Source organism: Falco cherrug, chromosome 3 (assembly GCF_023634085.1).
Source record: "Falco cherrug isolate bFalChe1 chromosome 3, bFalChe1.pri, whole genome shotgun sequence".
NCBI classification, from domain to species: Eukaryota; Metazoa; Chordata; class Aves; order Falconiformes; family Falconidae; genus Falco; species Falco cherrug.
In genome coordinates this window covers 15573554-15601457 of record NC_073699.1, presented here as the reverse complement: position 1 = coordinate 15601457, position 27904 = coordinate 15573554, and the positions used below count along the sequence as shown (strand labels likewise).

The 27904-nt window shown below is 40.9% G+C and overlaps 1 long non-coding RNA gene across 1 annotated transcript; it reads left to right on the top strand.

Annotated features, from left to right (window-relative positions):
* Nucleotides 1-27904, top strand: LOC114015952 (uncharacterized). Its single transcript, XR_003560156.2, has 4 exons — nt 1-303; nt 14603-14686; nt 20463-20610; nt 27664-27904. It is a non-coding gene; the product is annotated as an uncharacterized LOC114015952 (long non-coding RNA).

The window sequence follows — 27904 nt, the reverse complement described above, 5'->3', positions numbered from 1 at the left end:
ACACAGCCGCACGCCAAACCAGAAGCGCAGAAAGAAGAGACGAATAGACCCAGGGACTCAGTTCTGCCTTCGCACTTTGAGGTGTTTGACTTTGTTCATAATGGGCTTTCAGCAGCAGATGCAGTTAGTGCAAACACTCTAGTGGCTTTAAGTGCAAGAGCAGGACATTGTCAGCTCTGGTCGCAGCACTGGTGGCAGCAATACAAACTGTGTGAGTGGGAACAGCAAGTGGGGAGCTGTGCATGGCTGACAATTCACCTGGACCTGCTACTTTTTTGTCCATATCGTATCTCCAGGATTGTTGTAAGTCTATTTACTGCTGCAATTACCATCCTGCTTTGCTACTCTAGGTCTGCTAATTTTTCTCACACCCTAATTCCCTAGAGGAAATGCTAGTTTATTCTGCTAATCTTCAAAGGTCTCTAGTTACTTCTGCCCTACCTGTCCTTCTATCAGTTTGCAGCTAGGTTGGCTCCTTCCTTTGGTCCTTAGGTGGTTCTGTTGTTGATTTAAATCCTCCTCCCTGCCCCAAGTTCCTTTCTGCCATCTTTCTTGTGTGAGATAAAAATAATTCTGAAAGTTTTAAGCCTGTCTGCACCTCAGCATTGCCTCAAAAGCCACTTTGGCTTAAAGCAGCAGCTGCCATGAGAAACCAGCTGGTGCATTGCCACCAAACCTGTTGACTAGGAATTAAGAGCACGGACAATTTGTGTTAATGTGTCGCGTTAATCTTGTTACCCAGACCTTTCCACTACTGCTTGTTATTACCTTCTCTCCTGTTATAATTTCTCTGAAAACTGAGGCAAATTCTCAGTGTCTGGATTAAAGTCCACTGTGCAGTGGAATGAGACTTGGCCAACAGACGGCACGGCATGCAAAGAAGGGAAGGGATCTTTATGTTTAGGGCTGTTAGTGGAAAGTTGTGGACTCTAGCATTGAAAAACTTAACCATTTTTAGCTGTCACGTCCTAGCACTCTCCAGGTGATGGGATGGTAGCCTTTGTCCTACCAGGTATCACGGAATTTTGAAGACGGATATACTAACATATTAGTATGTTTGTAGCCTAGCCATGTGGAGGTGGTGTTTGTTGTTTGCCTCACAGCTTGATCCTCCACAGCCTCTCTGCTCTAGAGGTTGCCTGAAAACAAAAGGCAGCTTATTCAATTTTTCCATATAAGAAGCTCTTCTTTGAAGAGATGCAAAGAGGTTTTCACAGCTGTTCAAAAAGCAATTCCAGGACACTTAATATCCCTTCCTTCTAAATTATCTCTGGGTTGCAGAAGGGCTAGAGTATTTGTACAAGATTATGGTGTGTTGCATCTGCCTGGGAAATATGATTTTGTAGGTTCCTTGTGAGCTGTACTTTGAAATACCAAAGACTTCACACTTGCTTCTCTTATTGTTCTTACATCCTCATCTTGCTATTTCATGATCTTCCCCCTAGCTACCACACACACACCGCCCACTGTTCTCAAACTGGTCTTTATTCATAGAGGCAGAGAATGAGCTGCATGAGATCACTCCTGTGATGCTTTGGTGCTGTGTCAGTGTCAGGCTGAGGGGATGAAGAGCTCGGTGGATGGTCTGCAATAATCCTCTCCTGCAGGCCTCAACCTCATGTACCAGATGCATGTGGGCTGTGGACCTGCAGGGCACAGATCAAGCCCTGCATGCCAGTCTGAGGCAGGGGAATTTGTGACAGTGAGTGTTCCTGAAGTGCAGCCAGCGAGAGCAACCACCCCCTTTCTCAAAGGCATGAATGGCCACACTGAGAGTTTCTCCTCACCACTGCTGCCTAGCTGCTCACCCTGGCTATAAGCAGGGCCTATCAGAAACGATCACATTATGTACCAGGTGGAGGCACCTGACATGGTGCCTCTCACACTGTCCCCTGCTCTCCTCTGCCTCTTCTGTTAAGCTCATCTCAAGCAGTTGGGAAGTTTGATAGTCAGGAGGAACCAGGAGACCTGAGGTGAAGAAGAGCTGTGCAAATGTCAGCTCCCTGGAGCTGAGGAAAGCTGAGGCTTTGAGGAAACTGTGAGGTTTGTGCTTTCATAAGGGTGAGGTCATGAGATGTCCTCACAAAGACCACCAAGGGAAGAGCTGGGGTAGGTAATGGGTGATCTTAAGAAGTTTTGTACTGTGGTGCTGTTTGACGGAGGAATAATTCTCAACTTTGTTGACAAACACACAGATCCTTCTCATTACCAACGCCCTGCAGATTGCCCACCCAAGCTGGTGTGCACGGTTATGTCTATTGAGGCAAACGTTTCTTTGGGCAGTAGTCAGATGGGAAGGGGAGAATCCACATTTCTGCCAGTCAATAACACAGTCCCAATATAAAGATATCCCCAGCTCTGTGCAACAGCCTGAACTTCTTGTAGTCTGCTTCTTATTCCCTGCTTTTTTGGAGATTTTCAATGCCATCTTTATAGATCTCCATTTTCCATATATAAAGCAGCAATAATTATTTATTCTTTCCTTCCTTCTTTACAAAGATCAACCTGTTAAAGTTTTAGTTGCTGGGGTGCAGTACTACAGTCATAAATACCAGAAACCAGATAGACACAGATCAATCATATGTGTTTGGGTTAATAGGAATTTTACTTTGCCTTTCAGCTATTGATGATACCATTGACTACAGGTGCATTAGTAACCCTTTGAAAATCTCACTGGTCTCCATGATACCATATTTTATCCCATTCTTTTGCCACCATCTCAGAAGCTGAGTAGTGGCTAAAGAAAGGAAGACAAAAAAGAGCTGGGTTTCATTGGGAATCCAAGTTTAGAGCCTCTGAGAAGCTTTAGAGACAGCATAGCATCTACCCTTGCTAGAAAGATCCCTTTTTCCTGCCCAGAACTAACCTTCCCCTCTATAAAATGTCAGCATCTCCCTCAGCAGCAGCCATCCAGTCTACTTTTTCAGGCTCTAGAACAGGCACCAGGCAGCAACAAGTTGGCTATCTTTCCTGCCAATACTAATGTTTCAAATATTTGTGCTGTTCTTCATGTAGGTTTAATTTCACTCATTGTGGTAACGTTGTTGCTAATGAAATAACAAGCTGCATGACTCAGAAACCTCCTCTGCAAGGACCTTGAAAAACTGTAAAAATATGCAATTTCTGCATGTGTGAGAGAGTTTTCTTTTCTAACAAAAGGTGTAAAGTGCAGCATCTTGTTAATGCAAGTAACTTGACTCATGAGAGCCATCTCACTAATGTGAAGGGGACAGCTCAGGGAAGTACACTTGTTCCTATTTTACTTGTTCTGTTTCACACGGTTCAGGAGTTGTTATTGTCTAGCTCTTCAGAATTACATGCTTTAAACTGAAGATCTAGCAGAGCTCTTAGCTGTGCAATTCCCTGTTCAATCTACATTTGGTATAATTTTACTGGGGACTTGCTAGAAGTCTAGCTTGCAGAAGATTCAAAGACAACTCATAAGCTACTGCGCACCAAACCCATGGGCAAAGGTGTAAAGGTGTGCTGTGACCCTCCTTCCCTTCTTTGCCCTCCACGCCTACCTCTTATTATAAAACTTTAGTTTGAGTTCAGTTTGTGACAGCTGATAAATTTCACTCTGGATATTCAGTGATTGTTGCCAAGAGACAACTGTCATGTGATAATTCCAACATCTGCAGAACTGGCCCATTAGATATTTCATTGATAAATAATGCTGCTGGCTATCAAGGTCCAGATAGCCTTTAAATGAAGAGTGTCCGCAACAGAATGACTGGAATCTGAAAACTGAAAGACATGTTCATTTGTTTTGAGAAGTGTTTGAAAATACAATTCAGCATGTGCTAAATTAATGATCACAGGCATGGATCAGATGGTTGGTACAGGAAAAAGAATCCACGCGCCATGTGCCTGTTTCTGCTGTGATGTGTTGGTAATTAGTTTAAATATATCTGTTACATCTGTTGATTTGCGGTTCTACTTTTGAGCAAGAGTCCAATCTGCATCATTATTTAAAAAATAATTTAGCTCCATACTGCAGCAAGATTTATTATAATAGTGTAAATAAACCAAAGTTAAGATTTCCCAAGTCCCAAGACTGTAATGACATAAATGAATAGGGATGGATAACTCCTTTTAACACACACATGAAATATTATTTAAACTGGCAACCTGCTGAGTTTCTTCATTATATCATAAGCAACCTTTAAGATTACGTAACAGCTGTAAATATAGCACTGAAGCAATTCATAGCTAAGAGAAGATTGACAGAATTGAATTAAGTCTTTCTTAATTATTCAGCTATCAAACTCAGAGAGGCTTTTTTGATCCAACAGCAGCAGACTTCTGCCCTCCAGTGTAATTCTCACTTGTGCTGAGTACCTAGTAAAACTGAAGTATGGTTTGAAAAAAGGTAAATGTATCTCCTTGTCCATGATAAACATAATTTATTACTCTTTGCCATATCTGATTGCCTTTTTTTTTTTTTTTTTTTTTTTCATAAACAGTGAGCTAAGCACTGTGTTGGAGCCCAGCTGTCCATAGAGACCTTAGATCTGCAGCATCATCCCTATAGCACCTGGTATTTAATCACACACAGGTGCTTTCCTGAGCTGGGAATAGCTTAGTATGTCCATACCCAAATGAGCTTCACCTTTTTGGCCAGATCAGCTCTGAAGATGTTCTAGTAGAACTGTGTTTCTGCAGCGCTAAACAGGCTCACAGGCTCAGGCTAATGTCAGACTGGTTTTAGTTAAATCCTTCTGGCCCTAATGCAGGATAGGGTTTTTCCGCCCTCTTTCTTCTCTGTGCTTCTCACATACTATTAGAGCCACATCAAAACCAAAAAGCTTGGTAAGGAGTCTAACCAGGACCATACCAAGCCATGGTTCTGTGACCTGACTGTCAGGGATTTGCAGGTTGAGGTATGAAGTGTTGGATTTGATGTTTAAACCCCCAATGTATTGAAACCCACTATCTAAGAGGAGTGTCTTCCCCTGCATGCCCTCCTGCCAGGGTGAAATCCTCAGGGATGCAGATATGAGCTCCTGTGGAAAGAGTCAAAGAGGACACTGCCCTCCCTCGGGGACTGGCTGGTGTCAAAATCCATTCTCCAGGTGTGTCTCCAATAGTCCAAATATTTTGCCTTATAACAGCAAATTATGCCTCTCCTTTTTCCTCAGATAGTCAAAATTTGTGGAGTATTCATTAGCAGGATCATTTAAGTGGAATGACACTGGAGCACAAGCTTAACACCTTAAATGGAACTGGATGATACATTTTATGCCTGACATTATGTTAGTGAGCTGTAGGATATATTTTAAAAGTATAGCAAAATTCTGGCTTTCAGAATTCTGGTAGTTCAGGATTTAATCTGTAAAATCAAAATAGATTCAAAACGCTTCATTTTCAAAACTGAAGAACTATATTGATTCATACAGTAGTAAAGTCAAGATTTTTCCATATTCAAAAACATATTCAGAACACAGGGCAGTAGTGAGACAGATATGTTTAAGAATAATCTTTCGGTTGTTATATCCCTGAGGACTGCTGCAGAATTGGTCTCATGCAAATGAGTGGAAATGGCATCTTTCCTGAAATAGATTGTCATAAAAAAAATACTTGTTTTGAAAAATCCATTTTCTTGGAGGGGGATGGCTAGAAGTGGAGCAAAACCAGTTTCACCTTAAACCTTTGTAAACAGCTATACTCTAAGAAAAAAGTCTAAATATTAAACCAAATCTACAGAGTGTGTGAGCATGGGTGAGTAATTATTTTGGTTTTTTACCTCCACAATAATAGACTAGACATTTCAGTAAGCATGCTCAAAAGTTTTACTTCTAAAACTATTGACAGTTTTATATGTGTTTGATACTAGAGGGATTCATATTTCTATTAATGTTTCAGGAGCCAAAACTACTTATTTTCCCAGTATTTATTGGATAAGCTTGTCTTGTCTGGCTTAAATAAAATATTTTCCTCCAATGTTTAAGAATGTAGATGAGGGGCAGGACCGTTTTTTTTTGTGTGTGTGTGTGTGGATAGAAAGAAACTTTCATCTGACTTTTATAAATCTAGGACAAAAATAGCAAGCAATCCAACTCGCCACAATCTCAACTGCATACTATTTAGATTATCAGATTGACAGAAGAATAAACGACATTCTGGCTGATGGATTTCTCTCTCCTATAGATTTGAGTAATTTAGAAAAATTCTCAGGGTGCAGTTCTTTTGTATGGAATTCATGTAATTTTCAAAATGTCATGGTGTGGGGGTACCCTCTTTGGTGGGGAGATGTATCACTACCTCGTTAGTTAGGAATGGGTCTAGAATATTTTGACCCTTGGCAAAACTGCGTTGTCATTTCTTGGTGTATCAAAGATAGATCTAACTGCATTATTCTCTCAGTTAAGGCATCACAGCTTCCCACTGCTTCACGGAAGCAGAAACAATCTACCTAAAATATTCTCCTCTGCCAAAGTTTTAATTTTGTTTCAATGTAAATAATGCATGTGCGCAGGCACTAGTGCTGCTGTCATTAACTGGGAAAAAAGCTGGAGCTTTCAGCTCTGGAAGTACAAGCCCAGACCATTTGAGCAAAACCAGCAATTCTGTCACGTACTCTTAAATAACAGGCTGCTGTAGTCACTGTTACTCACCATAGAGAGGGCAAATCTGCATGCATTAAACACTGTTTATAATATTGATCATGGAGGTGCTAGCAGACAATGTAGAGCCCTCATTTGATCAGTTTTAAAGGGTAACAATCAAGCATGGCATGAAGACAGGTTGCATGTAGCTTTGCTTGCAAGCACATCTACCTCACTGTTGATTTCTCTGGCTGTGCTAGAGTTATTAACTATCATAGCTGTGCTATTCAAAACCAAACAGGCTAGAAGTAGCAACTGCAAATGAAATAATTAAAGTCATCTCTGTTTTGCTGAATGTTAAGAGGCTAATTGTTCTACATACACTTACCGAAAGCCTGAGTCTTTTTTGTGTGTGAAGTAGTGAAAGCTTAATTAAATGCTGCAATGTGCTTCAAATGATCCAGACACTACGTGCTGTGGTGGGAAAAGCAAAAAAAAAGTTTTTTTCTCAAGTCTCAAAGTGATGAAATCTCAATTTCAAGGGATGGCTGTCTTGAAATGCCTGAGAAATTACCCAGTCCATTGATATTCTGTCAGAGCCTTCCACTGCTGAAGATACAGAGGTAAAACAAATAAATCCCTTCGCTAAGGAGCAAGCCGACGTCAATACTGTACACAATGTTTGCAAGGTCAACTCCATGCTCTTTACAGGCAGGTCTGTTTATAACTGCTGTGTTCAAAACCAAAGCCTGCTGTCGATAAAGCCCATGTGCTGACAGCAGTTACTATCACACCAAAACCAAAATAACAAATTGCAGGAAGCATTCCTCAAAGGAAGACCTGTATTCTTCAGGGTTAACTTCAGAGAAGAGGAAAGTGACGTCAGCATGGAGGCAAACATTAAAACACATGCTGGAGAAGCTTTGAAGATCACTTGGGCTCTGGGAGGGGAAGAGTCCAGAAGTCACACTGCTTTTTCCATCGCTCTTCTCTTTCCAAACAATCCCTGTTGCTCTACTTGTCATTCATGTTTTCTGTACCTTTCATTGTATTCTTCCATGACTAAATTGGAAGAATCCCTTACCAAAACTTTTTAGGATCTCTCTACCTGGTTCTTCCCTTTCCAAGCTACATGAAGGGGGCAAAATTGATTTGCTGCCCAAGGATCAGTGGATCCCCCTGTCATGTTCTGGATAACTATATCTTACCCACAGAGACACATTCACTCTGTGAATATACAGATTAAACCACAGGTTTAACTGATCAAACACTCACTACCTTCCCTGTCACTCTGCTGGAGGCTGAATGATGTTCCCACCCTCAGAGGTGTCTGTTCCAAGGGAAGGGGACACAGCAACAAGGTTTAGGGTCCCCAGTGACTCAAGAAGGCAGCTGATCCTTATGCTAGGACACCAATATGCAGGTTATGCAAATAAACCTTAAGCCCTAAACCCTCCTGAGCACATTTTCAAATCAAGGAGAGAATAAATGATTCAGGCAGAGAGCAGATGTTTAGGCTGTGGCTGCTTAGTTTGAAAGAACGATGTTTTCCTTCGTTGATGTCAATAAGGTTGAATTATTTTGTTCTTTTATTTGAGAGAAAATAAAAGCTGTTTTGAAATGCTACCCCTGACTTGTGGTGGCACCCACCGGTCTGCTGAGGAGTAGTCACGGCCAGTCAACTGCAACACATGAACTGCGTAGGGCAAAATGGGCAAAACTATCAACCTCTGCAGTATGGAAGAATTCAGTGAATACCTTGCCAGTCTTCTTGTCTCATTAAATTAAACTAAATTAAATCAAATCACCTCTGAGGTCTAGATGATAGAAATGTGCACAACAGAGATCTGTCTATGCTTTAAATTCTGCTTGAAGTGCGGATAAGAGGAGTGTGTCTTTGCAGCTCAGTTTCATTGATGTGTGAGCTAGTATTCATGTCAGGTTTTCTTTTAAGGATACTTGAATGACTCTATTTTTAGATTTTACTGTGATCTTACTTCATCAGATATTGCATGCATAATGCATCATCAGCAACAAAAATTTTAATCATAGCATAAATCAGCCAAAAGATGCTACCAGAAATCAAAGTCCAAATTGCTTTGCTTGGAGACTTGAGTAAATGGATTCTGCTTTTTAATTCTGAAATTCAGAGGCTTTATGGGGGATGCTCCCCAGATGTGTAGCTGATTGGGAAATGTGTATTGCAAGGCTCCTCAGGTGCAAGTCCCAAAACGTGAAACATCGTATTTCAATCTGAAAGCAGCTTTTACCTTTACAGTTTTTGCTTAAAAGAAATTGAGACCAAAATATGGGTCTCTCATTTAAATAATTCAGGTAAAAGTACAGGTCCTGATTGATGGCTGAAAATCACTTACTGATCATTCACAAATTCCAAACCAAGGAAGAAAATCCTGCAAAGTAATTTCAGTGCAGTCCCCCATGACCCAGCAAGTAAATCCTTCGCAGGCACAGGAGGCTCAAATACTTCCAGTTTCATTTCCAGCAGCAAAGAGTAATTACCTGGGGCTGTGTCCTGTTATTAATGTGTTAAGGAAATGGAATTAAAATCAGACACCTTATGGAACAGCAAAGAGCACTGAAAGGGAATTAACAGACCTGTCTTTCAGCTGGGAAGGCTTTTTATTCATTGCTGGTTTCGTTATAGGCAATCCATTTAATCTAGCTTGACACCTTTAAAAAGTAGGTCAAGTATGTTATTTGTGGGGGGGGCAGATTTTGGGGGGAGGGTGTATTCCTTTTCTTTGCAGGTTATATGGATGTGACAGCACCAGCCATTTCAGCTAGACAAGGCTTGACTGCTTGGGCAAGCAGATGTCTGCTGCTTGCTTCACCCTCTCTGGGCAGCAGAGGCAGGACCAGCTCATGTCACACTCCATACAGAGACACTCTGGGCTTGAAAGAAAGCACTCAGGGGTTATGGGAGCTCCTGCTGCCTAAAGAGCCACTCTGGGTTGGATGGACGAACCAGATCTAGACAGCAGGTCAAGGTCAGCAGCTGGACCTCTCCATCTTAAGGAGACAAATCTCGAGTGAAAGTTTCATTTAATCTGAGGGCCATAACTATGACAGCAGAAATATTTTTTCCTGATCTCAGTGACTCTTTTTCACGTGGTGTTTTATCCTTTACAGGGAAAAGCGTTCTCCTCCACAACCTCTGCAATCTGGAAGAGCCTTTTGTATTCCTCTGGTTCATAGTACCATCACATTTTATCTTCAAGTTATCTCTCTCCTTTGATTAGGCCTTTTATTTCTCTTTCCCTGGGTTATTCATCTCTGTTTCCTTGAGCTGCTGAATATTCATTATTAGTCCCTACAGTCAAATAAAGATCTCCAGAGCATGATAAAAATCTCCTTGGGTGTGTTTTGGTTAGATTAGCGCCAAAGACCTAAATGGAACTGGGAGATGCAATACCTCCCATTTGTTCATAAAAAAAAAAAAAAAAAAAAACCACCACAAACTAGAGAGGGAACATTTATCCTTTCATAAGGGAAAGGAGGGAAAGAAAGAATTGGAGAGTGAGAGGGAAGGAGGGAGGAGGAAGAAAACAGCCATGGAGCTAGCAAGAAGGGGAGAGCAGACTACTTCAAATCCAGCCATCATGATGTGACACCACTGTGTTTGCTGAGGGTATTGTGTCACTACTTGGTAGTGATGTCACAACACACAAATTTTCAAAGCAGCAAGAGTAAAAAATTCAGTAAAAAATTCAAATTAGTCAGTCAGTCAAGCATACCTGCCAGAAACAAGCAGAGGAGTAATAGTGCTTCAGACAGCCCAGCCATTAATGTGAGAGGAGATTATATGTGCCTGAGCAAAGCACCAATGTGTTATTTCCCTAAAGGCATGATTTAGTTCCTTGGGGATCCCAGCCCCACCAGGGCATGAACCTGTAGCAAGCGAGGGAAGGCTGTGTGCAGCCTGCTACCCTGCCTGCTTTGAGCCCTGTACCAGGAGGCTGGTTTCTCCAGGCTGGGTACAGAGGCAGCAGGGAGAGCAGCATTCCCAGATGGCAGTTCAGAGCATCTGGAAGTCCCACCCTCACCATTAACTGCTTGATTCATCCTTGATAAATTCCCCATCTGATATTGTAGCTTATTAGCTTAATAAATATGTCAGGAAAACATGTCAATTTGGAAAACCAAACCCATCCCTTTTTTTTCTTAATAAAACAATCTGCATGATAGAGGGATTTGAACAGTTTTGCATTTGTCAGGTAAATGCTCTGTTTGGCTGCAGTAATTGCTCCTAATATTCTCATATAGTAGGATTTCAGTTTGACCTTTGCATACTTTCCACTCAGTGAAATACCACTCCATCACTGTTGCTGGGACGTGAACCTAGGAACCACGATCCTAGATATACATTACATCCAGAGATATAATGAGTACTTAAAAGCATGAACAGGGGAGAATGAAAGTCTGCAGCCTTTCTAGGAAGGTAGAAGGGTATATTCCTGACTGGGATACAGCTGGACCAAAGATCCCACAAGTGCTGGGTTAAACCAAACTTGATCTTTCTCTCCACTCTCTATTACTAGTGCTTACATCATTGCAACCTTCTGATGTCATTGCTCAGGCCCTTCCCTCAGTACAGGCCATTTATCCCAGCACGGATCTGTGCAGTCAGCCAGTGTGTTACATATGCTACAGTTATGTTAAATTCACCATGAGGGTTTGCAAACAGTTTCTTACATTTGTATACACAAAGTCCCATGGTGAACCTCTGCACTTACAAATGTAGACATGCATCATTTGCATACTGAGAGGCAACGATGGGTTGTATCCCCATGATCATCCGTCTCTGTACATACCCAAAGTGATTCCCTTCACTTCAAAGCTGCCTGTAATGCTTTAAAAAAAAAAAAAATGAGGCTCAGGACACATTGTCAGTCTAAAAAAACCAACAGTGTGTTATAAAAGTCATATTAATTGCAAAGCAGTGCCTTATGGATGATGATCTGTCTGTATGACATTTCATTTGCTGCCTTAGGGAGTTTGCAGAAACAATATATTTTAATGAGTCACTGTAATGACTTAAAATCAAGCAGAAAAAGATACTTTCTGTAAAAGGCTACTTTTAATTGGGAACATGAGATATTCAGGAAATAACAAATATCTGTTGCTCATGTAATGATTTTTTACAAACCTAATGTAAAACTTTTCCTCAATAACTGCTGTGTTAAAGGAAAATATAAACCTTGGCCCAAGTTAATAACTCTTATCCTTATATTTCAAATTACAAAGGGAATAATTTTTACTCAGATTCTTTACCATGTATGCTTAGAATCTTTCTTTCAAAACAAACAAAATTTAAATTACTAAATGTCCAGAACAAGTCTCCCTAAAAACTGACAGTGCCCATGGGCTGGTACTGCTTGGCTTAAGCATCTTTCCTTCATTTCACCATTGGTTATACTGTGTCTGGTGTCAATATGGAGCTCATGACAGAATGAATGTAAATAATTTAATGAAGTTATTATAATTTATTTTTTTTTTGCCTGTGTGGTATTATTTCTTCAAGGTAAGCATACGTACTGCTGAGCTTTCAAAAGACTGTAAAAAGAAGTCAAGTGGGCAGGAAAAGATGTGCAAAAAAAGAGCAACATAATGGACCATAAGAAGGACTGAGAAAGAAATGAAAGGGTATAACCATCTGCCTTACCAGGAGATAACTCAGTAATCAATTATTAGGACCAGAGGACATGCTTTTTACATCAGGGACCTTCTCCAGGCTCAGGTAACAGAGAGAATAAGCAGGAAGAGGCTTTCCCAAAGAAAAAGATGCGAAAATGCCATGCTATGAGGCACCATTTTGGATGTGACTGTGTGTCTCCAAATCTTCTGTAGCAAGCCTAATGAAAGAAGCCTCTTAAAGGAAATAGAAGTTAAATGCATAAACCTGCATGATACAAAAATCCATTATGACTATCCTACTACTTGTTTATAGACTTTCATCTGTAATTTTGCTGGCCAAAACTGGAGGTGCCCAGAGCTAGACATCTAGCCAGTCTGTAAGGAAACAAACCAACAGAATTTCACAAAACGGATGCTTTTTTCTCTTTCTGTACTGGACAAGGCATCACTATTTGGTGAAATTAAAACCAACTTGGAAAAAATCCTTTTTTTTTTTTTTTCAATTTTCATTATGAACATTTTTAACAGATCAATTAAGACAACATACACCACAGAAAGAAGCAAGGAAAGCACTTGAGTTAATTGTGTACAAAGTGGCGGGGAAGGAGAACAGGAGTCAGGATTCCTTCCTAAAATTATCAGGAAATCATTTTGCACTCTGAAGCACTTACCAGTGTTTCTCAATTGATTTCAATGAACTTTTTTTAATGAAAAACTGAATCAGTTTGGTCTTTATTTCCAAATAATCCATGTTAAATTTAAACTAGTAAAGCAAAAGATAATGGAGTCAAAAGAAAAAACTGAGATGTGCCAGGAGAATGAAACATTACATGAAGTATCTCTTTGATTCTTTTTAAGACATAATTAAACCCAAGACATTTTTTGAATCTATGCATTAATAGTCACAAGAAAGAGACCACTATACAAAGTATTGGAAGTGTTACAGAAGCAAATAATAAAAGGACAAAATACACTAGTCCTGAAACTTATGAAATGCAATTGCTCACAGCCATCAAATCTCTGAATGAGTTCTAATTAACTTCATTTTTCAGCCTCATGATGATAAATAAAGGATATTTTGAACTATTTTACATAACCAGTTATAAAGGAATGTATTGTGGAAATGTAATGTATGGGAAGTGCTTAAGTATTGCTATAAATAAAAACCAAGAAGGAACCAGGAAAGGCACAGCTCCCCCCAAACACTTTGGTCAGGGAAGGATGGTTCTGTCAATTTGTCTGACCTTGCTGCACACAGATGGACCTGGTGAATATCTTTTTATTCATGACAAATATCCAAATACGCAGCACTCAGTTGCTGGTGTTTCAGAAGGTGGCACTGTGAGGCTGAATCAGATCTTCCCTGGGGGGCTGAGGAAAACAGAGTAGTCTGCAACTCTAACAAGATTTACAGATCTTCTGAACCATAAAATATATGCATCATGTCTGCCATGAAGAAGGTCAAGAAGGTATGGAAAATTCTACAGAAGGCATAGAAACTCAGGCTTTAGTGACTTCTCATCATTAAAAGCCATGTAATCACTAATCTATTAGCTGTGTCTAGAAGTGCAAGTCCCAACATTCCAAGCATGCTCCAGTTTAGATAATTAAAGACTGCACAGCTACAACCCCTCTCCTGGTTAAGTGGACATCATCTGTGCGCCACCCTTTTCTTGGCCTCCTTTAGTACACTTGCTTTCCAGGTTTCCTTTTCTGTTTGCATCTCTTTGTTTTGAATTTCTTTCCCCATACATGTGTTAGCTTGAGTCTTTTTCCATGCTGAGTTTCATTTTGTTATTTTCAGCTCAGCTCTGAATGAGTTAGATGATGCTCATGCTGTAGAGCATTGCCAATCTTGTCATACCATCTGTTTCAAAAATTAGAAAAGAAGTTGAATCCCTTAATGGGATGAAATAACTGTACTTTGCTCTGGGAGTTTTCTTCATGGGTTATGTTTTTTACTCACTTGTTGATCGTTCCATCCTTTATGGCCCAGTAATTTAAATACCATTATGTTCTCTGCCATTATGGCTCCCTGAAATCCTTAATTTTGCCTGACTGCTGACACTCTATACAATTCAATTTATTTTGCACTTCCAAACACAAAAGCCTTTACAGATTTTGTAAAAACTCAAGCACTAATGAAGAACAGCATGCTTTATGAGATGATGAGTAGATGGCTCTTCTACTGATATTTAAAGCCATAAAGATTTTCATGTTATTGCCTAAAACAATAAAAGGAAATAATCTTAGCACTCCTCTTTAAAAATGCTTGTGATTTTTACTTAAACTGAACTTTATTCAGGTTCCCTTGTGCATCCAGTTGTTCCTGCCTGAAGTAAATTAGATTTGGAGGATTTCTGACAATTCAGTGATCATGTGCACATCTACTCCCACAGCAAACAAATGGAAAGCAAGCTGAAAAAGCTCCAAGAGAGAACGAGGGGCACAGGAGCATAATTAAAATGTGACTATGGGAACAGGTAAGAATTGTTTCTCCTGTGTGTACGTCTGAGCATGAACTTGTTGCGTATCAGTTACACTCCATCCTCTTGCTCATCCCAGCAAACTGTCAGTAAAGGTGAGCTCACAGGTCTGCCGCAACCAGACACGATCAGGAAATTTTTTTTATTTTTTTTTGCTAAGGCAGTAAGCATGTATAATACAATTGAAAAATATATTTTCTAGTTATACAGTCCTATGTATGTATGGGAGTGGAGGTTTTTTGGAAAAAATCATTCATTCATTTCAACATTTTATAATGACTGATTTGGACCTGTTTTCTCTAGGGGATGGTATTTCCCTCACCTGAGGGAGAGCAAGAGACAGAGCAGAGCTGATAGAACCCTTCATGGCACGGGCCTTCCAGCGAAAGGGACACCAGGAAATTTTCAAGTCCATAAATAAACAGAAAAACCCACTATTTTTTTTTAATCTGAGACTGAGGAAGAGTACAGCAGTGGCAAGGGGATTCAAGAGGAGCTGAAGACTTCAACAGTTGTAGGAAGTTCATGTAGCAGCTGTTGCCAGATTTCTTTGTTTCAAGCCCAGCTGCAAGCTGCTATTTATGCGCAGTATCACAGCTCTTGTAGTCCTCACTCTCTCCTAACTAGGTTTATCTTTAGGACTTCAAGCTTTGTTTCTTCAATCGACTTTTTTCTTCTGCTGGACTTGCTGGCACTGTTCTGGGAAAATGGAAGATGGCTGTCGTTTCAGTGTAGAAACATGTAGTAGAACAGAAAGGGAAAATAGGTAGATGCGAGTGAGTAGTAGGAGTCTGTGTGTTCTCTTGAGCACGTACACTGTCTGCAGTTATCTGCCCCACAAAACACTCACAGTGGGCACTGCCTTAGCCCGCTGCCTGTGGACAGCCATGAATTTCGCTATTCCCTGGAGTTTGGCACAGAAGAAAAGTCATTCTTCCATTCTCCCTCTTTGCTTCATGCAAACAAAACAAAGATTACAGCTGAAGTCACAGGCATAGATCCACTTTAAAAGAGTCAAGCGAACTTACAGAAGTAAAACTAGCAAGCTCTTATGGCATCATCTTCCTTTGGAAATCACTGTTCTTGTATTTGTTTCAAATGATAAGATGGGGGAAAAAAAGGATTAGAAAATAATTGTGACTATTAGAAAGGATTAGACAGCTGCTTTAATTCAAGAAACAGTTTTTCAGATTGGATCATATTTAATAAATGTTCATTCTTCCTTCAGCTGATCTCATCTCCTAAGCCCTTAAGTCTTCTCTTCTTTCATAGGAAAACTTCTTGTTTCTGTGGGAGTTTTGATTGCATAAGGACCGCACATGTTCACAGGATTCGAGTTACTTTTAATTTTTTATATTCCTCTTTGATATTAATTATTTATATGCACTGTTTAGAAACTTTCAAGTCTGGTGTTACTAATTTAATGCCTCTTTTCTTCCCCGGATCCTTTTGATAGTGCAGTGTTATGCAGCTCCATTCAATGAATAATGAAGCTACATTTTTTCATTCTAATTAGCCATCACATTTTTTAATAGCCTACAAAATAAAAATGACAAAGTGATTTATTTTTCTGAGACAATGACCAAAAGTTTGGTACATATAGTCTACACTGTTTATCTTTAAAGCATAAATCAGCCTGTGGCATTTTATTATGTTATCTGTACAAGGCTGTATTGTGATGGATAACAGAAAGAATTTTGAATTCCTGCAGTGTCACATGTTTTGGTAACAGAATAAAATTATGATGATACCATAGATTTCATGCTAACTACAAGCATGTATTTATGTTTTCCCCACGGCAGGCTCTGTACTGACAGAAAATATTTTTATCCTGTTCTTTAAATGAAAATCAGCATAGAATTCAGAACTCTTTAAGAAATCTGTTGCTGCTAGGATTTTCTCAGAAAAATAATGTTATTATGAGGATCTAGTCAGCCAGCAGGCTGATTACTTTAAGCATCAGGTCCTCAAAGTTCTGAGCTCATGTTTCTTTGTGAAAGAGACAAGACATGCATGAATTACTTTTCTTCTGAATCTGCGTATTTTGGATTATTTATAGATACTGCCTCATCATTAGGCTTTTTTTTAAAATTTGGTCCAAGATGGCTAACTTATTTGCAAGTGTGCCAGAGCAGTAAACTGCCTGGAAATACCTATTTATGCCAGTCAGTCTGCAATGATACCTGTTAACCTTTGCTGCTAAAAGAGAACTAGTTCTTGACAAAATTATGCAAATACAGACAATAGCTACAAGAGATTCTCACCTAGTATCCACAAAATTTTAAAATTTTCTTGGTTATTTATATTTGTAGATGCCTGAATTACCATGGATCCATGTTGGATTTTTTTTTTACTCTTTAGATGCTAACAGATTTTAATGTTCCCTAACAAAGGCTCCTATTTATTGAGGTTTTAGTCCTCTAATGTCTGTTGAGGAAATGTCCAGCCCAAAAGAAGAATCCATTTTCATACCAAAATAATAACATTCAAGGGGGGAAAAAACATATAAAAATAATGTGGGGTAACATCCTCAGGATGTCTGAATTATGTAAAAATACAGTTCCATACAAGGCTGGCACCCATGTAACTTTTTTGGTGGTAGCAGTTCAAATTTAAGAGATTCCTATTCCTGCTAAACCTACCTCCTTGTTAAAGCACATAAACGTGGGTTCTGACCTCCCAATAGAGGAGCTGACCCAGTTGCCCAATCCAATGTTTCATTGAAGATGCTGTACTGGTTTGGGCCGATAGAAAAGTTACCGTCCATATGGTGCTGTTTTGAATTTGTGACCGAAACAGTGTTGATAACAGAGGGTTGTTTTGGTAATTGCTGAGCAGTGCTTATGCAGCATCAAGACTTTTTCTGCTTCTCACACCACTGGGGGTTGGCGAGAACTTGGGAGGGGACACAACTGGGACAGCTGACCCCAACTGACCCAAGGGGCATCCCACACCATATGACATCATGATCAGCATATAAAGCTGGGGAGAGGGAGAAGGAAGGGGGAGGGGGGGATGTTTGAAGTGATGGCACTTGCCCTCCCAAGTCATGGTTACACAGCTCATGAGGCTTCTCACTTTCACTCTTCTTACTTTCTTCCCCATCGCACTGGTGGAGAGAAGGTGAACACGTGTGGGACTGAGTGGATAGGTGTAACCTCAGGGTTGCAAATGGCAACTCTTTACAGGCCTTGTGCAGACAGATTGACCCTGCAGCCACCAGAGATGGGAGAATATTTACACTTTCACAGAATTGTTATCGCAAAATACTATGTTACTTGTCTCAAATTCTCACTACATTCATCAGGGGGGCAGGGAGCCGGGAGGAGAGGAACTCCAGAACGATCACGTTGCAGAAAGCAATCCCATCGAGAGGTGGTGCTGTATGTTCATTTTAGAGTTAAGTTTTACCTGATGCTCGCTGCTGGTTAGGAAGGAGGGGTGGGAAGCAAGTGCTATCCTTCTATAACACGGCTGTTAACAATCAAACCATTGACTTCTTTACAATACATTTTGCCCTACTGCTGCCCACAGAATTTATATCCACTCTCACAGAGAGATTTGTGCAGTATAAAGTGTGAATCACCTAATTTCCACTTGTACTTCACATCAGCTGTGGTTATAAATTCAAGGTGACCTCTGAACCCTTATTTTCCACTGAAGTATTCTACAGCTTTAATAGCAGAGGGTTTTGTGATGCAAAAATTGAACCTCTGTAACTAAAATGATATTTCATAAGCATCTTGGCTCAGTTAATCATTACAAGTAGCTGTTCTACAAAACTTACAGATAGAAGGTTGCTTTTCAGGGACTTAAGTCACTGTATTGGACATGAAACTGGAAGTTATTCTTAAAACACAGTGGTTATGACATTTGGCCAACAAAATACAAAACCTTGTTTGAACCAACATCTTGAGCATGATACTGAGCAGTCGATTTGCTTGTCTTGTTTTGCTGAAGCCACGCTTGTACAACTGACAAAAGCTTTAACTAGTCTGGAAAGATCAAGAACTAGGAGCTACAGGCTGGTCAGCCTCACCTCAATCCCTCAGACAGTGATGGAGCCAATAATCCAAACCACCTCTACACGTATGAAGGATGAGGTGACTGGGAATAGTCAGCATAGATTCATGAAAAGGAAATCCTGACCAACCTGATAGCTTCCTAAAACAGAATGACTAGCTTGGTGGACAAGGTGAAAGCAGTGACTGTTTTTTATCATGACTCAGCAATGCTTTTGACATCATCTCTGTATCGACAAACTGATGAAATATTGACTAGATAATGAACAGCCATGTGGAAGGAAAACTGGCTGAACTGCTGGGCTCAAATGTTTGTCAGCAGCAGCATGAAGTCCAGCTGGAGGCAAGTTGCCAAGGGTGTATCCTAAGGGCCAACACTGTTTAACAACTTCATTGATGACCTGGATGATGGGACAGACAGCACCCTCAGCAAGTACACAGATGATATGAAACTGAAGGAGTGGCTGATACATTAGATATGTGTGCTGCTATTCAGAGGGTTTTCGTTAGGCTGCAAAAACGGGCTGACAGGAATCTCAAGAAGAAAATAAAATGGAAAGTCCTACGCCTGGGAAGAAATAACCCCATACACCAGTACAGGCTGGGGGGCAACAAGCTGCAAAACAGCTTGGCAGGAAAGGCCCTGGAGATCCTGGTGAACACCAAGTTGACCATGACCCAGAATGAGCCCTCATGGCAAAGAAAGCCAACAGCCTCCTCCGCTGCTTTACAAAAAGGGTTTCTGTGGTTGATTGAGGGAGGTAATCCTCACACTCTACTTGCCCCCCATGAGACACATCTGAAGACACAGGTCCAGCTCTCATCTCTCCAGTCAAGAGGGACACTGCGAAAGGTCACAAAGCTGATTAAGACACTGGAGCATGTCATATGAGGAGAGGTTGAGAGGGCTGGGACTATTCATTCTGGAGCAGAAAAGGCCCAGGGGCACATTATCAATGTGTATAAATACTTGACAGATGGAGGAAGGGCAGAGGCAGATTCTGCTCAGTGCTGTCCAGCAACAATATGAGAAGCAATGGACACAAACTGAAATTACAGGAATTTTTATATTTAAACGTAAGAAAACCTTTTCACTGTGAGGATGGTCAAACTGTGGAATAGGTTTCACAGAGAGATTGTGGAGTCTCTATCTGTGGAAATACTCAAAACCTGAATGGACACAGTCCTGAGCAATGTGCTTGAGCTGACCCTGCTTTGAGGAAGAAGGTTGGATTAGACGATCTCGAGATGTCCCCTCCAACCTCAACAATTCTGTGATTTTGTGATCATTTTCTATCAGTGTATATATATTTTTTTTCATTTCTCTGCATGTCTGTACCAGTTAGGATCTATCCCAGTAACCCACTCTCTATGGACTCTCCTTTACTACAAAATACTGCAGATCATGATGATGTCAGCTACAAAACAACAGTTTCTGGTGTGTAACATCAAAGTTATTTCACCTTTTTCTCAACAATAAGATATGAATTTCCCAGACAAAAATTATATGAGTACTTAAGATAAATACACTCCCATTGAAACTGTTTTACTAGTTGTTTGGGTTTTTTTATGAAAGACTCACCACTGGAACTCACATTTGTTTCTCTTCTTCTTTTCAGAGGTTATTATAGTCAGAAACAGCATATGTAATATTTGCTTTCCTGTTTCACATCAGATGTTTCAGCCTTCCTGGCTGATGCTCTTGACATCTAGACATGACAGATTACTGAGCAATGTATTTTCTTTTTTAGCTATTACCACCTGTGGTGGTCTGACCTTGACTTGCTGTCAGACCCTCACCCAGCTGCACTGTTACTGCCCCTTCTCAGCAAGACAGGGGGAGAAAGTAGGATGGAAAAGCTCATGGGTCAAGATGAAGACAGAAAGATCATTCAACAGGTACCACACTGCAGGCAAAGCAGGCTCTAACGGAGGAAAATTAATGTATTGCCAATTGTTCAGGTAGTGACAAAGACAAACATTAAAACACTTTCCTAGCACCCTCCCTAAATTCCTGTTCCCAGCTGCCCCCTCAGCTCCCGGCCCCTCTCCCCCCGCGGGCCGGGCTGTGCCGGTGTGGGCCGTGCGCCAGCCCGTGTGAGCCCCTCAGCCCCGCTCCCGCCTCCTGCCCCGTCTCCCTGCGCCAGCGCGGGCCCTGCCCCGGGCTGCAGCCCTTCAGGGACCCCCTGCTCCCGCCGGGGCTCGCCAGGGCCGCAGCTCCTGCAGGAAAGAGCCCCCAGCTGCGGCCTGGGGCCCTCCCCGGGCTGCGGGCTGGGGCTCTGCCCCGGCGGGGGCTCGCCAGGGCTGCAGGGGAGCCCTGCTCCGGGCCTGCGGCACCTCCTGCCCTCCTCCTGCTGCGGCCTGGGGCTGCCTCTGCTGCTGCTCCCCCCTCGGCTGCCTCCTCCTCTGCCTGGGCCGCCTCTGGCCCTTGCCCAAACCTGTTTCCCCCTCCCCGGCGCCCCCGGCTCGGCTGAGGGGCTCAGCTGAGCCCTGCGGGGGGCTGCTGGGGCCGGCCCCCTCCCCCTTTCCCCCCCGAGGCTGCCCCCCAGCCCCACTGCCTGGGCACAGGCACCCAATGTAGTACCACATGTACTTCCCCCCTTTTCTCTGCACAAATGCAAATATAGTCTAAATCATTGAGATCGTTCAACATTTAGGTCAGAGCCCAAGAGTTTAAAAAACCTGAATTTCCACTGACTGCCCCTGGCAGGAGGATTTACAATGCATGGCGCTTGCAAAAAGGAAAATAAGAAACAAGATGCTTTCTTCATTCCATTTCTTCATCAGATACTGAGAAATAAGTTAAACTTGCCAACAGCATATGAAGTTAAGTGGAATGGACTGCAAATCATCTACAGAAAGAAGCTGACTTAACATCTAGCTAATTCGGTTTCATAGGAATTATTTTCAGTTGAGATTAGTCTCCAAAGAACGTGCATGCAACATTTTTCTTTTGTACCTACTCTAAGATCAGCGTCCACTCAGGACACGTATTGATGTGATTATGATTTCATTAGTATACTATTTCAAAAAGTACTTTAATTGGTTTATTAAAGTATTCCACTGGGGGCAAAGCGAAGCCGCATGCATTGCAGGGTGTAATTTGTGCTCCAAAATGTATTACCTGCTGTTTGTAATTTGCTTAGTTTCACGATACATGCCGTTTCTGGAAAAGTGGGTTGTTTTGCTTTATTAAGCCTGTTTGAGCTGCCACAATTAATATGTGAATTCTTCTAGGTATCAAGATAAATGTTCAGGGCCAAATTCTAGGAAGCAAAATTCCTATTCCTTGGGTTGTGTGGTGGGCTGACCTTGGGTGGCTGCCAGCTGCTCCCCCAGCTGCTCCCTCACTCCCCTGGCCTCTGGAGGGGAACTGAATTCAGTCTGCAAAAGGAACACAGCCATTCAGAAAATCAGAATTCATCTGCAGAAAAGGAGCAGTGGACCTCCAGGAACTAAAACTTTATGTGAAATATGAAACTAGGAATAATGCAATGCGAAATTACACTGTAGTGAAAAGCAGGCTGTGCACCAAGTGCTGTGGTTTTAGACACTGTAGACTCATGGTATTTTATTTGTGTGGCAAAGCCCTGACTACTGGATTATAGAAATAAATTTTCACATAAGAAGCTAAGGCTCTGATTGCCATGAATAAAAAGCTTGAAATAAGACACAAGGGTAACCGTAAGTCTCAAGCATCTGAAGGAAAAAAGAAAAATCTAATTCTTGTTATTAAATCTATTATCTTCTTATTCTTGCTTTAACCTTATAATAGTTAAGCCAGTCTCATGGTTTGGGGGAAGCAGGAAGAGAAGCAGAGTGGATTAATAAATTTTTAGTGCTTGGATGGCTGATACTATGAGTGATATAACAGCCCAAGATAGGAGATGGGAGGATGGACAGTTTGCAACATTATCAGACCATCTTGCTCCAGTACTAGTGCTTTGTATCACTGGAAGTAAATATTCTTTGTAGAGGATGTAACAATTATTGATCGCACTTCGAATATGGGGATCAGGAGAACAGATAATGTGTCTTGCCCCTAAGCACATAGCAGGGTAAGGGCAGAGTCCAAGCCCTGAGTCTCTGTTCACAGAGAATGCATTCCTTTATGACAAGAGTAGTTTATACAAATTGTATTTTTCAGCCAGCCAACAAGTTTGACAGGAAAGGTAAATTTGCAACAAAATGTTCTGATGTAAGCTTTATTTCCTGCAGATACATTTCTTAATCAGAACTGGAGAATGTGTAAAAATGTTGATGCAGTCTGGCTGTGTAAGATACAACATAAAGTAATGAAGGAGCTAGGCATCAGTGTCTCAGCATATCCCTAGAGATCCTGAAATTAATAGCTATATTTATAACTGAATTACATTCTGAATCTTAACAATGGCAAGGGACATTGTGTATGAACTGAACCATACTGTTATTCTGGTGAGATACTGTCTTGCTAAAGGAAGAACAGAAATGGGTCAGCCCTAGCAAAGGCAGAATCTATGTCAGGGAGAGGGCTAGTGTTACCCCTTACTAATTTTTGAAATTTCAAGTTTTCTTCCTTGTGGGCAAAACATAAGGGATTCATTCTGTGAAACAAACCTTCGAAGACCAGGCATCCTTCCTTGCTTTTTGTCTCGCAGTAATAAATGTGCCTTACAGCTTGCAGGCACAGCCTCTTGTCTGTCCCCGCCTGCACTTCCCTTACTCCCATCAAATGGCAGTCCCTGAAGGGTCGAAGAAGTACGGCGGAGAATGGTATTGCAGACTCCCTGGTGCCTGAAACCTGCTGATGGAGATAAAGAGACTTTTGCAGGATCAGTAGAAGTGGGTGATAAAAGAATGGTACCAATGTTCCCTTCACCCTTTATGTTCCTCTCACCCCAGCTTCATCTTACTTGGGTTCCTTCCCTCCAGAGACAGACGTTACTTGATTAAGGCAATCTTCTGCAGTGCTAGAACACTTCACGTAACACTGAACTGTGAGTTCATGTATTACAAATAAGGAATCGTGTACCGCTTATCAGCTATATTCAAATATTCCATGCACTTCAGCAGATGTAAAATGGTCTGTACAAATTTCTTTTATAAACATACAGTTCTGTAATACAGGATTTTTTAGCACATCCCTCACTACGCTGAATCAGCTTGAACCTTAAGAGGACTTCATACATTAGGGGAAAAGCTGTGTAATTGGTGGCCTTTCTGAGCTATTCATCGTTTTGAATTCAAAGTCACAATATAGCAGTGTGGGTGACATTGGTTACTGGTCTCAATTCTTTCTTCACCAGGCTCACCACATAGAAAACTGACCTTCACATCAACTAAATGGTATGAGTGTTCAGCTGAGATTTTAATTCCTTAGGGGACTCTCCTGATCTTTTCAGTGTTCTTCCTCAGCAAGGCATGGGATGGGAATGTAAGTAGGTTACCTTTCCAGACAGCCATCATGGCTGGGGACACAGCTGGGAGGAGACGCTGGGGCTAAAACGACATTGAGAGAGCGGCACTGAGAAATTATTCCTAGTTCTGAAGTTCTCCACCAACCTTTACCTCGTTTCTTGTCCCCTACCTTGTCCCTGCCATAACTTCACCCAGCTACCATTTAGTTAATGACAATACAGTCATCTATTCTCACAGTTAAAGAAACCACCTTTTCAAGCTATTTTGATCAGAAATTCTATCTGTTGAACGTTTCAAAGACAAGGAGAGTTCTGGGCAAATATTCTTCAAGCTCAAGTTGGACATGCAATCACATAAATCCATTCCTAATGAATGCTATGGGAGAATAAACGCAACTTCGTATGAAGAAAACATAAAAACCTACCATTTGCACCTGCTTTGGAGAGCTGTTTTGAAACTCCATAACACAAACCTGAGAGGCTGATGGAGTCCTTCAGTTTCTCAGTCTTCTTTAAAAAGTAAAATTAAGGATGAAGTCAAGATAATTGTCAAACAACACTTGTATATTTCTCCATTTCATCTTGCTTCAAATACAGGTTACTGCCTCTCATTACCCTGGCTTGTAAGCAAAGTTTCTTCTTGTCACTATACAGAGTTCCTGGAAAAAACTGTACCTTTATTTATTTTTATTCCTCCTTTCACTTTAAGAAGTCTAGCCTTATGCAAGAAAGCAAAAAGATAATCTGTTGCAAGCCAAGTGGAAAGGTATAATTTTATAGACCAGTTCTCTCTGGAATGGGATGGATGAGGTAGGAAGCAGTAAGTCTCTCGTTCAGGTACAGCACCATAGCTGGGAGGGAAGAGAGGTTTATGCAAGTCTGTTCCTCTAAAAAGGTCAAATAAGGAGGCAAACTTTTTCTTTCAAGATGGCTTTGATTATGTGACAGCAATGCTTTCTACCTACCCTTTGAAAGAGTGTATAAGAATACAGGGAATATTGAAGTATCTTCTGAGCCAGTAAGAAGTAGATGCAACATGAAAGTGAATAAATAATCACATCAGAATTTTGTAATCAATTACAAACATCTGTCTAAAGGTAGTAGGAGATGTGGGATGGGTTAATCTTTTGCGTTTTATACAATATTAAAAAAATATATACCTAGCTTGCCTTTAATCTTGCCAATAAAAATTTTATTCTTAGTACAATAAAAATGTGTTTCACACAGTTGCCTTGCACTTGACAATCAGATATACAAGTACCAGTTTTAAACTAAGGACTGTTGTCTCTACAGTTTTTGTGAATAAAAAGAAAGCAGCACTGAGGCCATAGAAGGATGATGCCTGAGACCACAGCCCACTTGTGTGGCATCAGAACACGTTTAGATTACCTGACAGAAGTCAGATCAGACATTAAAAACAATGAATCCTTTGGACACTATCCAAAATGAGCTCCTGCATTTGGAGATAATTTTATTGCCAGTGTAAATCACACTGAAGATGGCTTAAGCTATAAATGCTATGTTAATAAATCTGATGGGTTATAGACATCAACTATAAGCAGTAACAACCAACCACTTGATCCTACACCTGTAGAGGCTAAACCTGGACTGATTTATTTACAAGTGTATCTATAATTGCAAGACATCTGAAGATGGTCAGAAAATGACTGAAATGGGTCTGAACTAGATCATGGCATAGTATTTTTGGTTATAGCCATGGGTTTCTCTCCAGTACACATGTTGACAGTTATGTTTTGTTTTAATAAAAGTTTTTTAAAAACACATGTAAGCTCTCTTGCTTCAGAAACTTTGAAGTAGAAACAAGTTCAAGTATTGCAAAATACAGTTTTTATACTTCAAAAACAACAACTTGTTGTTATTCCTGAAAATAATGTAATTTCTTTTGCAGGCTATTAAAAAAAAATAAAGCAAATATCTCTTTCATGTTTGCTTTAGAAGGACATATATAAAGCCATCAGAACATAGAAGCAATTGGAATTTAGAAATGCTTGTTTAATCTCAGTAATTACCTATTCAGCAGAGACAGGATAGGTTATAAAGGACTATAGATATTTTTCTATTTAACACTTTAAAGTTTCCTCAGATGTGCTAAACACAGTATAAATGTCATATCTGTTCTGCTGTCAAAATTATACCAAGATAAAGCACAGAATATGATCAAGCAACAGATATTTTCTGCGTAGCAGTCACAGCAGATGAACAACTCTGAGCTAAATTTTGTTCATTCACATGTATACAGCCTTGCTTTCTTCAGTGAAATTCTGTAAGGCAAGGTGACGTCAGAAATTAACCCTGTCAGTGATCTCATGAATAGCATTTCTTGAAGTGGTTTTAAAAGTCAGCAATATCAAAAAGCTGCATTTTAACACTGCGTTCTTTTTAAATGTTCTGTGTGTTTGGGTTTTTTTTTCAGTCAGATTATCTACTATTTAAATACATGTTCGCTCTTTTATTTTCTCATAGGGCATCCTGATTAGCTTGGAAGTCATATGAATTTGGGAATCCTATCTACTTATCTACTAGCAGATAAGGGTCAGGGGATTAAGAAGTACATGGCAGGGCACAGCACTTGGCTGTGCAAGTTCTAGATCACTTTGGGCAAAATTAATAAATTCCAGTGCCTAAAGAAAAAGAATATGAATGATAGACAGCATCAGGCTCCTTTACTGACAGCAGTAACCCAGCTTTGGAAATGTTAGCCTTACTGGCTGCCACCTTTTCAATCAGTTTTGGCCCTAATTTTGTCTTCAGGGTGACACCTCATGTGAACCCTTAATGAAGGACATACGACTCACAGAATCAGGCTGTCAGCACGCAGGGCCAACTGGCATGCTTGAAAACAAATCTTAAACTAATTTCAGATTTTGATAGTCACGTATGTCATGTCAGGGCATGGCCTCTTCCCAGGCTGCTGAATCTAACAAACTAGATAAAGCAACACTTTTATCACAATTTTATATTTATGAACTTGGCATATTGGCATAACTAGACAGTGCTCTCCCAGGAAACACTCTGGGGGTAGCACAGGCCAGCCCTCGTTCCCAGCAGTTTGGGAGAGGCAAACTTATCTGGGGAAAGGAAGGGGAGGGGAGGATGCTAAAGTTGGCAAATACTCTCAATATAAGTCTTTGGTGATGGCAGCTTTTATTCAGCTTTTCAGCTCTGCAGGCAAAATTCAGCTTGGTAGCATGTGGCAATGTGGGTGGCAAATGGGTAACAGGAAAGCTGGCAGGAGATGACTGAAGAAAAACATGAGAAATACATGCAGGGGCTGGGAAGGCCAAGGGGCTGCATGACAAGCAGGTGAATTTGAGTGGGCATTTGGTGAGGGATACTGAGTGATGCCCACATGGCTCTGGAAGAGTCTTGAGAGAGAGAAGGGCACAGGGTCTTTGCCTCCACCTACCCTTTTCCTCTCTCACCATCTCCCATCCTTCTGCTTTAGTTCCCCTGAACTACAGGACTCCCCACCTCTCCCATAACGCACAAAACTTATCTTGCCCTTAGCAACTATTTATTTTTGCATTTTTTCCAGGAAAGAAGCAACATCCACTCCTCTCCCTACATGTTGCTGCAGAGGGATTAAGAAAGGAAAAGTTGGACTTTAGACCAAGGAGACAGGACTGGAGTGGGAAACAACTGGAGATATTGGAAGGGAGCGGGTAGGTATTGGCAGTGACTGTTTCTGCAAGGGGCCATTTCATGTAGCAGTAGCAATTGCCCTTCTAAGACAAATACTCCAGAAACCCCAAGTTTTCTGCACTGCAAACTCTATA